General features: G+C 38.4%; 1 pseudogene; it reads left to right on the plus strand.

The window, feature by feature from the left end:
- The window catches only part of LOC125863838 (ethylene-responsive transcription factor RAP2-2-like), a 32826-nt pseudogene extending 20089 nt beyond the window's left edge, over window positions 1-12737 (plus strand).
- The last annotated feature ends 2923 nt before the right edge of the window (window positions 12738-15660 follow it).

Below are 15660 nucleotides of genomic sequence, written 5' to 3' on the forward strand. Positions count from 1 at the left end.
TGGAGAGTTATATTACTATAGTCATGCACCCAGTAAGTTATTGAACATGAGTTTTCCCTTATGGGTAGAGTTAGAGTTGTTAGTCAAAATGAGATAGAGAATATATTTGTTAACAAAAATATAGTTGATGAAAATGTTCCATCGCATTAGAGGAGACTTAATTCTTGTTTTGAATAAGAGAGAAGAGTATTTATGAAGTGATAGATCAAATTTAGGCTTATGATTTGTTTGAGAAGGTCATGATGTTCAGAATGTTATAGAACTGATCAAGTAATGAGGTATAGTATGGTAGGCAAGCAATCATACTGATATTCGAGTTTAGTAATAAATATTAAGCTTGAATTTGAGATGACTGTCATGATCAAAAGAATGACAACTTGAGGGTGATGATGTTAGTCTTGTGGTTTGATCTAGAAGACTTGACATAGAGTAGGTGAGGAATTGAGGTGATAAGCTGCAATAAATATGAGAGGTACAAGTGAGAGACCCGAACCTTTAGATAAAGGCAGTGAAGTGTGGCTAAGTCATAAGATTAACAAGAATCATTAAGAGGGGAACTAGGAGGGTGCATAATAAAAAAAGGTTAAGAGAAACACCTTAGAAAGAGGCCTTAGTACCTACCTATTGAGAGTTCGGTAGTCATGAAATAAACTTCTCCTAAGTGTTAGAGTAAAAGAAGATGTAGACTAGTTTAGACCTGATGGAATAGGTCCATAGCTTTCAAGTGTTAGCTCTAGACCTAAGGGGGAGATGAAAAGATGAGAAATCAAGTCAAGTGTTTGAGAGTAACATGGTAATGAGTTCCAAACAGTTTGGGGGATATCTTTTTAGAGGTCCTTTTAGTAGTGGAGTGATGTTAAAAAGAGAAGCTTAATGATATTATGATGGTGTGTTTATTCCATCTAAGGCTATTAATGAGGAGGAAAAAAAAGATAGGGTTTTCTATGAGAAATAGTTAAATGGGAGCCCTTAGTTGGTTTCGAATAGTAAAGCGGACAATTCTAGTTAGTATAGAAGAGATGATAAGAGTAAACCCGTCTCTTACCCAGTCCAGTTGTTATTCGAGGACGAATGATCCCATGGGGGAGATATTGTAACACCTCGCTTTTTGAACAAACTAGACAGACTTGCAATTTGGAAAGAAACTGTTTTTGGAAACAATCTAATTTGAAAAGTTTGACAAAGTTAAGGTGATTATGAGTTCTGGGTTGACTTCAAACGACCATAACTCCTAGCTCTGGTTGATTTAGGTGTGCTACCAGATATCGTATGAAAGATCTTTAAATTATCTTTCCAATACCATCGAGTTTGCTGAGTTTCAAGTTCGTATGAGAGAGATGTCTATTCGAAGTTGGGATGCCTAGATAAGGAAAGTCAAACCTGGATTTTAGAAGGCTATTATGGTCTTTTCACTACCCAAATAATTAAATTAGTTTTTGGTCATTAAGTTGTGGACAAAACTGATTGGATTCAGTTTATGCTTAATAAAAATAAGTTAGGGTTTTGAGTGAATAGAAAAGAAGAGGAGAAAAGAGAAGAGGATCAAGGCATTCGTCGAAGTCCTTGAGTTTAGTCGTGGAGTTTCGCCATGGGATTGATCCCTAAAAGGTATGCAATCTTCCATAGTTTTGGGTTTGTTCACCCACACGCCAAACATGTTATTTTCAGCATTATTTCATTCTCAAAAGTTGAAGGATTTAAGTTCTTGATAGGTGTTCTTGAAGTTCATTCTAAATCTTGTTTTGTTGGGGTATTGATGATTTCTTGAGATTAAAGTGATTGTTTTGAGTTAATTAGTGTGTACTTAGGTTGGGTAATTGAACCTAAGGAAAACTTGAGAAAGGAAATCAATTAAAAGCAATTTATGATCAGAAAAATGATAGACGAAATTCGTCGAAATGGCCTGGGGAGAGGCTGGGGTAGTGTGCCCCAACACTGCACCCATAATAAGGTTCTGAAGTTTGGGGCTGGTGCTCCATTCCCGAAACGTACCAGGGTCGCCTGCCCCCACTCATTTTCTGTTGGTTGTCTCGTTTGAGCTCGTTTGAAGTGTGATGAGTGCACAAATTAGACTCATTTAGGGTTATATTTTAGTAGAAATTGTGTCCTCAAGATCCAGATCCAGAGCACGATGAAGTTGAAGGACGGTGCAAGACAGCAATGAACTACACCAAAAGGCGATTCCAACTAACGACGCCGAATGATCCGCTGCAGCACAAATCTGTGAAAACTACAAATACTAGTTAGAGTTGTAGTTTTAAGAGTCAAACAATTATTCTAATTTTCATATAGAATAGTACTTTTTGATATTTGTGCTCTAAGTTTGACAGGGTTTTGAAGACTTGAAGTTCCAAAGGGTTTCATCTTCAAGATTTGCATTTGGGTCTCTTAGATTCCTCAAATATGGCCTGTATCTAGACTTAAATCTTCATACCCAGTTGAATGCGAGCTCAATTTGGTATAAAATTTTATCGCTTATACATGTGTGGCTAAAAACCCCAATTTTCGGGGAATGATTTAGTGAATATGGGTTAAGATAATTGTTGGGTCTTGCTTGTTGATAGTCTATTGGTAGTTTAAATATGATTTAGTTTAGTGGTTGTGGATGAATTTAATGAATTTGTAGTTGCAAATACAAGTTTATTTATGTGTTTTTGGCTTGCGAGAGAGAGAGGTTATAAAACTAAGACCACCAGATTGATGGATAGTGTCAGTGGGTCGACATGAGGTTCAGCTCGAGAGAGTGAACCCTAGTACCAAGTCCACACACTCAGATCGAGAGAGTGAGTGGGTTAAGGCGTAGACTGGTCTTAATGCGGCAAGTAAATGTCCGAGAGGAACGCATTCGAAACGCGGTAAGTTGCTGAGAGAGAGCTTATCCCTTTTAAAGCTTAGCCTAGTTACAATTATTTTATGAATCTTCTATCAAAAGCATATACCCAATAATCTAGCTTAGCCCGTATTCCCGTCACATCCCAAGGATCCCCTATCATTACTTAGAAATCCTTGTTTATTTTGTTGTTTTTACTTACTAGTGACAAAACCCTATTGTTAAATGACACTCTTGTGTCCCCCTTTAATTTACAATATTGTTAATCGTTAATGTCTTTAGCTACAATTAGTTGGAACTAAATTTTATTTTTCTATTAATTCTCATAACCACTCTCTTGGGAATGATCCCAAACCTTGGTTGGGTTACTAAACTATTGTATGATCATAGACACTTGCATCAAAAGTTGTGTCTTGCTTACGCGAACATCAAAATGGGACCTCTGCTGGGGAGTAGTGTTATTTGGGAATTCTAATTTAAGTAGAATTTCTGTTTTCAATAGTTGTAGTTTTACTAACTTAATTTTTAGTTTTGTTTTGCTTGTTTGTGTGTTGAAACAGGAAAAATGACTGTGAATGATAACAAAGGTCCCAAATGGACCAAGTGCTATCTTCTCTTTATCAGAGCTAAAGGAGGGGTGGCCTCATGAAAATGAGGCAAACCTCACTAATGGAACTTGAGTGAGGAGTTGCGTCGTGCCACGACGTTATATAAGGCACTTCTTAGGAGGCAACCCAAGGTTTTACCGCTTTATTTTTGCTTGATGAAATAATGGTGTGGTGTTTGTGTAGGTCGAAGTATGGAAAGTGAGTGAAAAGTGCAAATTGGCGAGCCAAAGGTCCAGTCCGCGAATCTCCGAAGGGTTTGGCGACCACGAACCAGACCACCTTTCTATTCAAGACCAATTTACATTGGAGTCTGTAAAAGTCGGCAAACTCATGAAATTATTGTGAATTGCTGATAAGGTCGGCGATCACGATCTTATCTGTCATTTGGACCCCCACATCAATTGAGGATTTTGTAAAACTCAGTGAGGTATGTGACCACTCGGCGTGTCGCCGAGTGGGTCAATGAGCGCGACTAATGTCATGGAATGGGCGAGAACTGGACGGTTTCTAAAATGGGCAAAGGATTAAACTTTCAAACTCTTCACTTTTCCTCACATTCAATCCTCACAAACTCACACCCCGCACCTTAGTTTCTATATTTTTTGCAATTTAAAAGTATTTTAGTCATCGATTTGTATTCATAGTGGATTACATCGCTGCCTAGCATTTCAAAAGTATTTTAATCGGCATCTAGGGTTGGTTTTCCGAACCCCGAATTAATTGTTACTAATTTTGTACTCATTTGCAATGATCTTATCCTAGTGATGTGTGTTGGGCCTCTCTTATCTTAATTGCTTTTGCTTATGCCTGTGAAAATCTTGCATGTAGTGTTTATATTGTTAAAATCTCGTATTTTTGTGCCTTAAAATTTGTTAAATCTTGTGGGGTTGTGCTTGGATATTGTTGAGTGTAGCAGGGAGAAGTCTGCGTATCCCGAGATATGGTAAAGACCAGTATTGTCACGCCACCCCGTTAAAGAGCACGTTATATCACAATAAATAAAAGGAGGGGGGGTCAAATCCTCCTAAGAAGGGAAGACAAAAACCTCCACTTGGAAATAAAGGCAAGGGCAAGAAGCCCACATCCGAGAGGAAGACCACTATCAGAGATCCTCATGTTCCTTCATGGGCCTGGGAATTCTATGCAGGTGTGGAGGCCTTTCTGGCGGATACATCCTTGGTAGCTCCTAGTGGGTCTTGTACTGTTGTTTCTTCTTAGGTGACATCGGGTACTGAGACCCAGGACTAGAGTGACACATCGGGCACTGATGCCCTGACGGATGGAGCGACAACTTAGACAAGATCCCCTCTTTACCTCCCTCTCTGTCTCCCTTTAATTTACATTCTGGATACTTTTATTTGCATTTGAGGACAATGTTTTTTGTTTGTGGTGGGGTGAGGCCCACACCTTTATGTGCTACTCGTAAATCGTGTTTTGTTTGAGTATTTGGGTTGTGAGCTATTGTTTTGTTAATACTACTTTTTTGTGGATGTATGTCTCTTTTTTTTTTTAATTTTAAATTGCCAAATGATTTTGCCCCTTCCATTTTTTTAATTGTTCGCACATTTTTTCCACCCTTTATATGCTCGTGAATGTGGCTGTTCCTTGGACAATTTGAGTCTTGGTTTTGATCAATACTGACGACTTGAATAGTTTTTACAATCGAACGAACATGAATGTACGGCTACAATGAGGCCAAATGAACCTGCATAGAAAATATGTGAACTCTTTCAATCTTGTTGTGATTATCCATTTATCAAATTGATTCTCTTGTGATGACCATTGTACAGTAGCAAAAGAGCGGAGTCTTGTTTGACTTAAGTGGCGATGCCTTGTGTGATAAGCTTACCTGGAACCATGCATGACAACACCTAGAATTTGTCGTGTTGGTTCAGTTGACTAAGTAAGACTTTCTCTTGATATGATCTTAGGCAACTTCGAAGAGTGTGAACCAATTTGACATATACCTCTTTTGTGACCAACCTTGTGAGCGTGGGATTCTCTCTTGAACACCCTTTGAGCCTTACCCTTCTTTGGAAGAAACTTGATGAAAACTAGACCTTTCTTAATCCATTACCTATAATTCTCTTGAATTATGGTAGTTGAATAGCCAACTTAGGCCAAAATCCTAAGTTATGGGTGTGGTGAAAAGATAAGGGCAAGTCAAAAAGTGCAAGGAAAGTCTCCTCTTACCCATGGTTTTAAGAAAAATGGAACCCCTCCATATAAAAAAAATAAAGAGAGAAAAGAGAAAGAAAAAGAAGAAGAATGAAACAGAAAGTTGTGGAATAAAGTACATAAGAGATGGGGTTCCCAAACAATCCATGTAAAGTGAATAATAGGATGACTTATGAGCACTAAAGAGAATGAAGAAAGAAAAGGAAAGGAAGTGTTGTGAGCACCACATTTCATGAGGATGAAAGTCACTGAGCCTAAATGACCATACCTTTACACTCAGCCCCGTTACAAGCCTTCTTAAGACCTTTGTGATCTTGAGAAAGTCGAAACAAATGTTGATTAGAAAATACAGGTAAACCCATAGGTGAAACTATGCATTGTGTTCCTCTTTGTGAATGTAAATGTTGTATCTGATTCCTGAACTTTAAATTGATTATACCTTTGTGTGTGAAAATAGAATCATCATTTGTGTGAGGGCATTCTAAGGCTTTTGTTAAGCTTGAACTTGCATTTGAAGCAAGTATTGCGAGCTTGAGAATCTTTGGTAAGGATGTGTCATAACTTGAATCTTTGAGTACACAATTGATCCTTGCTTAAGTAAATTGAGACTTTTTGTGTGCAGTCATGATTGAGTCTTGTGTAGCACTATTCGAGACACCCTTTTTTGAACGGCTGAACTTGAATTTGCTTGAGGAAAAGCGAAAGTTTAAGTTGGGGGTGTTGATGAGTCCACAAGTTGGACTCATTTAGGGCTATATTTTAATAGAAATTGTGTCCTCAATTTCTTATTTTATCTCAATATCTTATGAAAACCCTTAAGTTTCAGGTATTTGATGTTTGAAGGAAAGCATGGACACTATGTCGCAAAAAGGAACGAAAAGGCATAAAAGAACGAAAAAATGAAGGCCTAAAGATCACCGAGTCCACTTGGCGAGTCGCCAAAGGGTCTTGCTTTGCCTTTTGTTCCAGTGTGCTAAACCATGAAAAAGGGAGCAGTCGGCGCATCGTCAAGCAGTTCCGTGGAACAGTACCAGGTCACCCAATGACCAGAGCATGACGATGCTGAAGGATGTTGCAAGACAGTGATGAAGTATACCAAAAGGCGAATTTCCGAGTTGATCAACGATTCCATCTAATGATGTCGAATGATCCAATGTAGCACAAATCTATGAAAACTATAAATACTACTTAGAGTTGTAGTTTTAAGAGTCGAACAAATATTATAATTTTCATATAGAATAATACTTTTTAATAGTTTTGCTCTATGTTTGTGAGGGTTTTGAAGACTTGAAGTTCCAAAGGGTTTCAACTTCAAGATTTGGATAAAGGACTCTTGGATTCCTCAATTTTGGCCTGTATCAGGACTTAAATCTTCATACCCAGTTGAATGCGAGCTCAATTTCGTATAAAATTCTATCTCTTATACATGTATGGCTAAAAACCCCAATTCCGGGTTTGTGATTTAGCGAATATGGGTTAATATAATTGTTGGGTCTTGGTTGCTAATAGTCTATTTGTAGTTTGAATTTGATTTCGTTTAGTGGTTGTGGATGAATTTAATTAATTTGTAGTTGCAAATACAGGTTTATTTATGTGTTTTCGGCTCGCGAGAGAGAGAGGTCGTAAAACTAAGACCACTACATTAATGGACAACATGAGTGGGTCGACATGAGGTTCAACTCGAAAGAGCGAACCCTAGTCCCATGTCCATACACTCAGCTCGAGAGAGTGAGTGGGTTAAGGTGTAGGCTGGTCTTCATGTGGCAAGTGGGTGTATGAGAGGAATGCATTTGAAATGGGGTAATTTACTCGAGTGAGAGCTTATCCCCCTTAAATTTTAGCCTAGTCACAGTTATTCTATAAATCTTCCATCGAAAAGCATGTACCCAATAATGTAGCTTAGCCCGTATTCCCATCACATCCCAAGGATCCCCTCTCATTACTTAGAAATCCTTGTTTATTTTGTTTTTTTTTACTTACTAGTGACAAAACTCCATTGTTAATTGACACTCTTGTGTCCCCCTTTAATTTACAATGTTTCTAATCGTTAATGTGTTTAGCTACGATTAGTTAGAACTAAATTTTATTTTTCTACTAATTCTCAAAACCACTCTCTTGGGAACGATCCCAACCCTTGGTTGGGTTACTAAACTATTGTACGATTTTAGACACTTACATCGGAAGTTGTGTCTTCATGATGCAAACATCAAAGTGTATATTCACCCCTTTTGATTCTAAACACTCTAAATTACTTCTAAACACCCAGAAATCTTTCATATCATGAATCGTAACCTTGAATTCATAATTCAACATCAAGGTAGAGTTAAGAGTTAGGTATTGAGAGTTCTTTCGAATGTTTTTAGGAAGACCTTTAAGTTATTTTCAAGCATCTTCTTCAAATTCAAATAACTTGTTTGAAGACTCGAGCAAGTGAGTATGAGCCTAAAGAGAAGTACTCATGAGTCTAATTTATGATTACAGGATCCTTCATATCATGAATCATAACTCTTGAATTCATAATTCACATTCAAGAGAGAGTTAGGAGTAGAGTTCAAGAAAGCTTTTGAGCTCAATTGTTAATCCTTTGAGATGAACTATAGATTTGAGCTAAGTTTAGAGAAATTAAGAATAAAAATAAGAAGATTTGTATACACATGAGTCCCATATTGTTATGGAGACTCTCGAGTCAAGTCGTTCATGACCATAAATTCCGCGTGAACTCCATAATTTTAGTATCTTTGAGAGGAGTAGCATCTTCAGGTTCTAAGTCATGAGTATTGAGTTCCTAACCCATTTGAGATAATTTTTCCTAATCATGGGACTATTAAATATTACTCATGAAGTCCTTGAATTGAGTTGTTCATGCCCATAATTCTGTATGAACCCTATAGGTTGAGAAGTATCTTTTAGTCCTTGAGTTGAGTAGTTCATGCTCATAATTCCGCACGAACCCTCTGAGTTGAGCATTCTTGAAATTATTAGTACTATTGAATTTCTCGAGTTCCAAGTATTGAGTTCTATCTATGGTTATTGAAAACCTTTCATTGAGTTGTTCACGTCCAAAATTCGGCATGAATCATATTTTAAGAATTATTTTACAAGTGCTTTAAACTTTTTTTTAAGACTGGAGCATTAAGTTGAGTAAGAGTAAAGGTGAAGTTTATTTTCTTCAAAAGATTATATGGGAACTAAGTGTTCCCAAAGAGTAAATATTTTCACATTTAAACAGGAGAGGGAACATCGTTTTCCAAGAGAGCCTTTGGGCAAGTTTTTGAGTAATTATCTTAAACCACAGAAAGAGCTATGTTTTTAAACATATGAGCTGAGTATATTTTTGGAGTAGTATTAAGCACCGATATGGGGACGCGTTCATAATAACTCAAGTCTCCATATATCATGTAGCCAACGTGGGTAGAAAGGTCATACTTTTTAGATGATTCCGTAATGCTTTTTAGCATAGACTAGTGGATCCACTTAATTAAGGCGTTCTATATCCCGACATGTTATAGGATAGTTCTGGCAGTGCAGGCGAGACGTTGTATCATCACATAGCTCATAGTGATGCTTTTCGGTTAGAGAAACTCCCGCCGAGTTATATTATATTTTATTATATACAAATTGAGTTGTTATTGTGTTCTTTAATACAATGAGTTGCTATCTACTATTTTAAAAGCTTTCCAGATATTGCATCTTTTATTGACGCTTTGTTCTTAAGTATCTTGAGTTGAACTGTGTCATTGAGTCGAGTGCCTTATTGTTGAGTTGAGCCTTATTTCACTGAGTGGAGAACCTTAATTCTAAGTTGAGTGTCTTATCCTTGAGTACTTCTGAGTTGAGTAAGTTTGAGTTGTTTTTAGTGTCCTTGAATATTCCTTGAGTTGAGTTGAACTGTGTTTCTTTGAATTGAGTTGAGTGGGTCGAGAAGTGGTAAGTATGTTTCCTTTTTTTTTATCAAGTTCAAGCTTATGTTATGCTTTAGAATTACCCTTACATGGTCGTACATTCCTTGTACTAAGCCATTTTGCCTTCATCATTTAATGATACAAATAGAGGTATTCAGGATCATCAACAGGAGCTTCGTTGATACCACATGGAGTTCGAGTTAGCTATGTTGATCCTCCTTGCTTCCGGAGGATTTCATTTACATTTCAGTTTTGTCAAGATGTCGTGGGTCTTGTCCTAACTTCCATCTTTGTCATTTAGAGGCTTCATAGATAGATAGTAGAGTTTGAGAAGTCTGTTTCATTTATCTTATTAAATGTATTAAAGACATGAGTTGCCTATTGTTGACTAGTTGAATATTCTACTTTTATTCAGAGTTAAGCATTCAATTTTTATTGTTTTGCATGCTTAAGTTAGTCTTCTACATGTAGTCAGCCATGATGAGGGTTCGTTTGAGGACAAACAATGGTTCCCGAGTGCCGGCCATGTCCAGGGTATAGACACGGTTCACGATAGTACCACAGTCTGAGATGATAGAAAGGGGCACTCCGTGTAACCTCACTATCTCTTTCACAAAAGCCTTAGCCAACTGTTAAGCATTATAATCTATTCTAACTGGAATGAAATAGGCTGACTTAGTCAATCTATCAACCACTACCCAAATTGAATCAAATTTTCCCAAGGTATTGGGGAGACCACCACAAAGTCCGTAGCTATCCTTTCCCACTTCCATTTCTGAATTGGCATTCTCTGAAGCAAACATGCAGGCCTTTGATACTGATACATTACCTGCTCATAGTTTTGGTACTTAGCCACAAACTCAACTATGTCTTTCTTCATGCCAGGCCACCAAAAAAATCATTTCAAGTCTTGGTATATCTTGGTCACACACGGAAGAATGGAATACCGCGAACCATGAGATTATGTCAACAATTTCTAAATCAAGTCATCTCGTAGAGGAACATAAATCCTTCCTTTAAAACTGAGCACACTGCACACATCAAGAGTCGCATCTTGTGCCTTACCAGACACTGTCTTCTTTATGAGCTCATTCAAACTATCATCCTTAAACTATTTAGCCTTGATCTCTGATGAGTCCACAAATTGGACTCATTTAGGGCATTGTTTTAATGGAAATAGTGTCCTTGAATGCTTGTTTTACCTCAAAACTTGATTAAAATGCTAAAGTTTCAGGTATTTGAAGTTTTAGTGTAAGCCTGAAACCTAGGCACAAAACGGAGCAAATAGGGCTGAAAAGAACAAGAAATGGAATCCTGTGGATTGCCGAGTTTAACGTGGCGAGTCGCTAAAATGATATAAGCCGCCTTTTGTTCCAGTACGTAAAGCCTTGAAGGAAGTGGATCAAAAGGTGAGGAACAGAGCAGTCGGCGTGTCGCCGATCAGTTTCGCGAAGCAATACCGTACTGCCCCAATGATCCAGAATGCAAGGATGCTAACGGCAATACAGTAAAGGTGATGAACTTTCCAAAGGGCAGATCGCCGAGTTCATCGGCGATCTCGGCTAATGTCTCCGAACAAACCTCCGCAACATAATCTGTGAAAACTATAAATACTATTAAAAGTTGTAGTGTTAGGAGATTGGAGTGTGGAACAATTATTATTTTTATTTTCACTTTAGAACATATTCTAGCTAATATTTTCTCTCAAGTTTGGAGAGAGTTTTGTGGAGACTTGAAGAAAGGAGTTCTTCTTCCCCAAGATGGAAGTGGGTCTTCTCTATTCACTTCCCTTTGCTTAATTAAAGGTTTAATCTCTTATACCCATTTGATTTCATTATCATATTAGCTAGGTATAATTTCTTATTTCTTGATGTGTTGCTAAAAACCTCCATTCTTGGGGTGTGATTTAGCAAATATGGGTTGAAATTATTGTTAAGTCTTGCTTGCTGATAGGTTAGCTGTATGTAAATGGTGATTTCACCTAGTGGTTGTGGTTTAATCTAAAGAGTTTGTAGTTTCAAATACAAAGCCACCTATGTGTTTTCAGCTTGCCCGAGAGAGAGGTCGCGAAACCAAAACTACTAGATTGATGTCCTAACGAGTGGGTCAACATGAGGTTCAGTTCGAGAGGGTGAGCCCTAGTCTCATATCCTAAAACTCAGCTCGAGAGAGTTAGTGGGGTAAGGGGTAGGCTGGTTTTCATGCGGCAAATGGGTGTCCGAGAGGAACACAACTGAAAAGGGGTAAGTTGCCAGAGAGGGAACTTATTTCCATTTAAAGTTTAACCTAGTCACTATTATCTTGCATATTTCTTATTGAAAGCATGTACCCAATAATTTATGTCAACTTGTATTGCAGTCACATTCCAAGAACCTTTCCTCATACTTGATTTTCTTGTTTATTTTGTTGTTTTATCACTTGTTGCAAAACCCCCATTTGATATTTGACACTTTCGTGTCACCCCCTTTAATTTACTATGTATTTTATCGCAAATGTGTTTAGCTACGACTACTTCCACCGAAATTCTAATTGGCTATTAATCGTCAAAACCGCTCCATTGGGACACGATCCTAACCCTTGGTTGGGTTACTATATTATCAACAATCGTAGACACTCATACCGTAGGTCAGTGTCATTGGTCACGATTAGCATCAAAATGGCGCCGCTGCCAGGGAGTGGTGTTATTTGAGTTTTCTTAGTCTAATAGAATTGTTTTTCTTGTTAGCAGTAGTGTACTCACCTAATTTTTAGTTTTGTTTAGTTGGTTGCGTGTTGAGGCAGGACAATGAGTATACATGATGGAGAAGGTGGACCAATGGAGCCACTTCCAGTAGAGGTGACGAGGATCAGGGATCACATCCTAAATTTCAAGCATCTCGAAGGAGAACCCTTTCATGAGTCGTGGATGCAATTTAAAACACTATTGATACACTGCCCAACTCATGAAATGACCGATTTAACCTACTGGAATGCTTCTATAGGAGTCTAAGTTTCGAAAACAGAGAAATAATGAACCAACTCATGCCAAGTGGACGTGATAAATACCGCTATGAGACCACAGCCGAATTCCAAGACCTTGCAGCTAAAACCAACAAGGATGGAGAGAAGGACCAGCAATTGACCATTTTGTTGGGTCAAATGAATAGCTTGACCCAAAAGATCGAAGAACTGGAGTTGATGTCCAAAGAAAAGAGCAAGAGCCCATCACCTACGGATTAGGGAAGATGCATGGACATTGAAAATAGACGTATCAACGATACGTTGTTAACCATCCTCCAAAAGCTGAATGAGCAAGACAAAGTACTAGAGGAAATTAGAGAAAATGTCGAAATGCTGAATCAGATGAGTGGCTCTCATTCTAGGTCTATTCAGCTAATCGAAACTCTCTTGAATCTTGCATACCTCATCTTCATCCGTATGAGAAAGCGGGATCACCTAGCTACACTTGGTGTAACACCAAAAAGCCGATTTGAGCATCGACATGCATCGTGCTAGGATGTTAACTAAGGCGTTGTTTGGGAGGCAACCCAAAACCTTTACGATTTTTAGTTTTATTCTAGAAATAATGGTGTATTAATTTCGCAGGAGAAAACGTGGAAAATGAATGAAAAATGTTGATTGGTAAATGATAGTCCCATTCGGCGAAGTAGCCGAACTATTCGGTGACTTCGATATAGATCGTCGGCAGACTCAAAATTCAAGCTACAATCTATAACAGTCAGTGGCGAGCGCAAATCGCTTGGCATAAAACTGAATCATTCAGCGGTACAAACTAATATCGCCGAATGAGCAACAACTGGACTGTTTTTAAAGACCAATAGTCTCAAAGAAATGGAAAAATGTTCATTTTCCACTCAATTTCCATTGTCAAAAAAACCGCACCTAGTAAGTAATTTTCATTATCTCTACACTCCTAGTATTTTAGTTGTCGATTAGTGCCAAATCATGGATTACATTGCTTCCTAGCATTTCAACATAGTTCAAGCAACATAAAAGGTTGGTTTCTCCCAATTCCCGAAACTACTAAAAGTTTGTTCTCTTATTAATTTAAAATTGGTTCGATTGACATGTGCTAGGTCTCTCTCTGATAAACCTATCTTGTCTAAATGCCAGTTTCCATCTGAGAATCATGCCTACTTGATCTAGAATCTTGAAATCCCTCTTTGCCTGTGCATGAAATGATTTGACCTTTGGGTGAATGAATGTCATGGGTCTTAATTTAATTTCACTTTTGTAACTGTTAAATTATATTTTGGGAATTTACGAGGTCGAATTCGAATTTAAGGGAGGCAAGTTAGGTTGTTTAGCGAACTGGGTCGGGTTTGTCAATTAACTACGCGGCTCGCCTAAAGTGACTTCGATCGCACTCTGTCTGCATTCCTGAATCTTCATTGAACTATAACTTTCAGCTAACGAACCTTTTATCGCCGATAGTAATCGGTGATTCACACTTTCCCATCGCCGAGAAGTTCAGTGCATTTTTCTGCCACTAAAGGTCTGCACCACTGATTTACTTATTTCTAACATACTTCTTATTGACTGCAGATATGGCCAGACCCAAAGTTACAAGAAGAAACAAGCCAACTCAAAGAAAGAAAAAAGGTATAGCAATCAACGATGATGTAGCTGCATCCAAAAGCAATGTTGTGCAATCTTCCAGTCCGAGCAAAAGAGGCAAGGGCAAGGAAAAAATCGTTAAGCTATCAGATGCAAGTTCTGATAGCATGGGTTTTTACACCAATGACCCAACAACTTTCGATATTGAGAGTATGAGTTCAGATGAAGACAAACTGATAGAGGCACTGAGGAATGAGCTATGATCCAAACAATTTAATGACCCATCACGGATCAAAAATCCTCGATCCACTGCTCAGACTCCTTCAGCTCCAGAATAGGCAATAATACTGGCACCTCCAATACAATCCCCCCCCCCCCCGCCTAGATCATCGAATAGATTTAAGTCTGATGGACTAAGACAATCATTGAAAAAAAATGATTGTCCATAGATGGGGTGATCAATAGGTATCTTGAGATAATGGAGTGCCAAAAATTCACAAATATCAAGTTTTCACAAAATCACGTGGTTCTTATATGCCAAGTTGGATCATAGAGTTTTATAGTGCATACAGTGCATTGGTACCTCAGCGGAAAAGACTAGTCGTGTCTTTCAAATCAGTTGACTATGTAGTGGACAGAGGAAGGAAAATAGCTTGTGACATTGAAGCTATCAACATAGCCTCGGGTATGTCCACTAAGATTAATGATCACTGTCACCACTTGATCAGAACGAAGCAGCTGGATGCGATGAAACAATGGTTGGTCCCACTAATCTCAGATAATAAAGCTCCGAAATGGCTAGCAGAAGGAATCTCAATCTAAAAGAAAGATATGAAAGTAGCTGCAAGATATTGGTTCAGATTTATCAGCAGCTCCATTATGCCATCACAAAATGAATCAATTCTTCACCTCGCTAAAGCAGCATGTCTTGGGTTGCATCATAGAGAAAACAAGGATAAATCTGGGAATAATTATTGCGTTCGAAATCCATATGCGCGCCAAGAAAAGCCAGACATCTCTACCTTTTTTGATATGAATTACCGCATTGTGCAGAAATGCCCGAGTACCTCTGGATGCCGAGAAGGATGTAGAAGTGATGCCCACAACCTTGACCAATATCTGAAAGATCGAAGTCGAATATCTTAAGGATCAAGCTAAAAAGAAGTAGACTGAAGTGGCGACCAATAGATCTACACCTACAGAAGCACTTCTGCTCACTCCAGCTCTTGGACCTTTAGGTATATCCATTACCACTGCTACTGCCACTGACACTCCAGATTCCCCTGCTGCTATTTCCAGGCCCCCACTCACCCACGCTTCCCTACTTCGGATGGGACAAATAGCCTTTTCTGCTGATCGTCGGGCTTCTTGTTTAGAAGAAGATGTTCAAGGCATGATCCAAACGGCCCTAACTGATGTTGTGACACCCCTGAACACTACCATTGAATCCTTAGCTGCCAGGATAGCGGTTTGTGAGCACAAAAAATGGTCTACTACTAAGATAAGATTTTTAAAAGTTGTCATTGCTGAGCTGCGAGAAGATGTGAATCAGTTGAAGGCCATTGATGTGTCCATGGTCTTTAGG

Source organism: Solanum stenotomum, chromosome 5, assembly GCF_019186545.1.
Source record: "Solanum stenotomum isolate F172 chromosome 5, ASM1918654v1, whole genome shotgun sequence".
Lineage (NCBI taxonomy): Eukaryota > Viridiplantae > Streptophyta > Magnoliopsida > Solanales > Solanaceae > Solanum > Solanum stenotomum.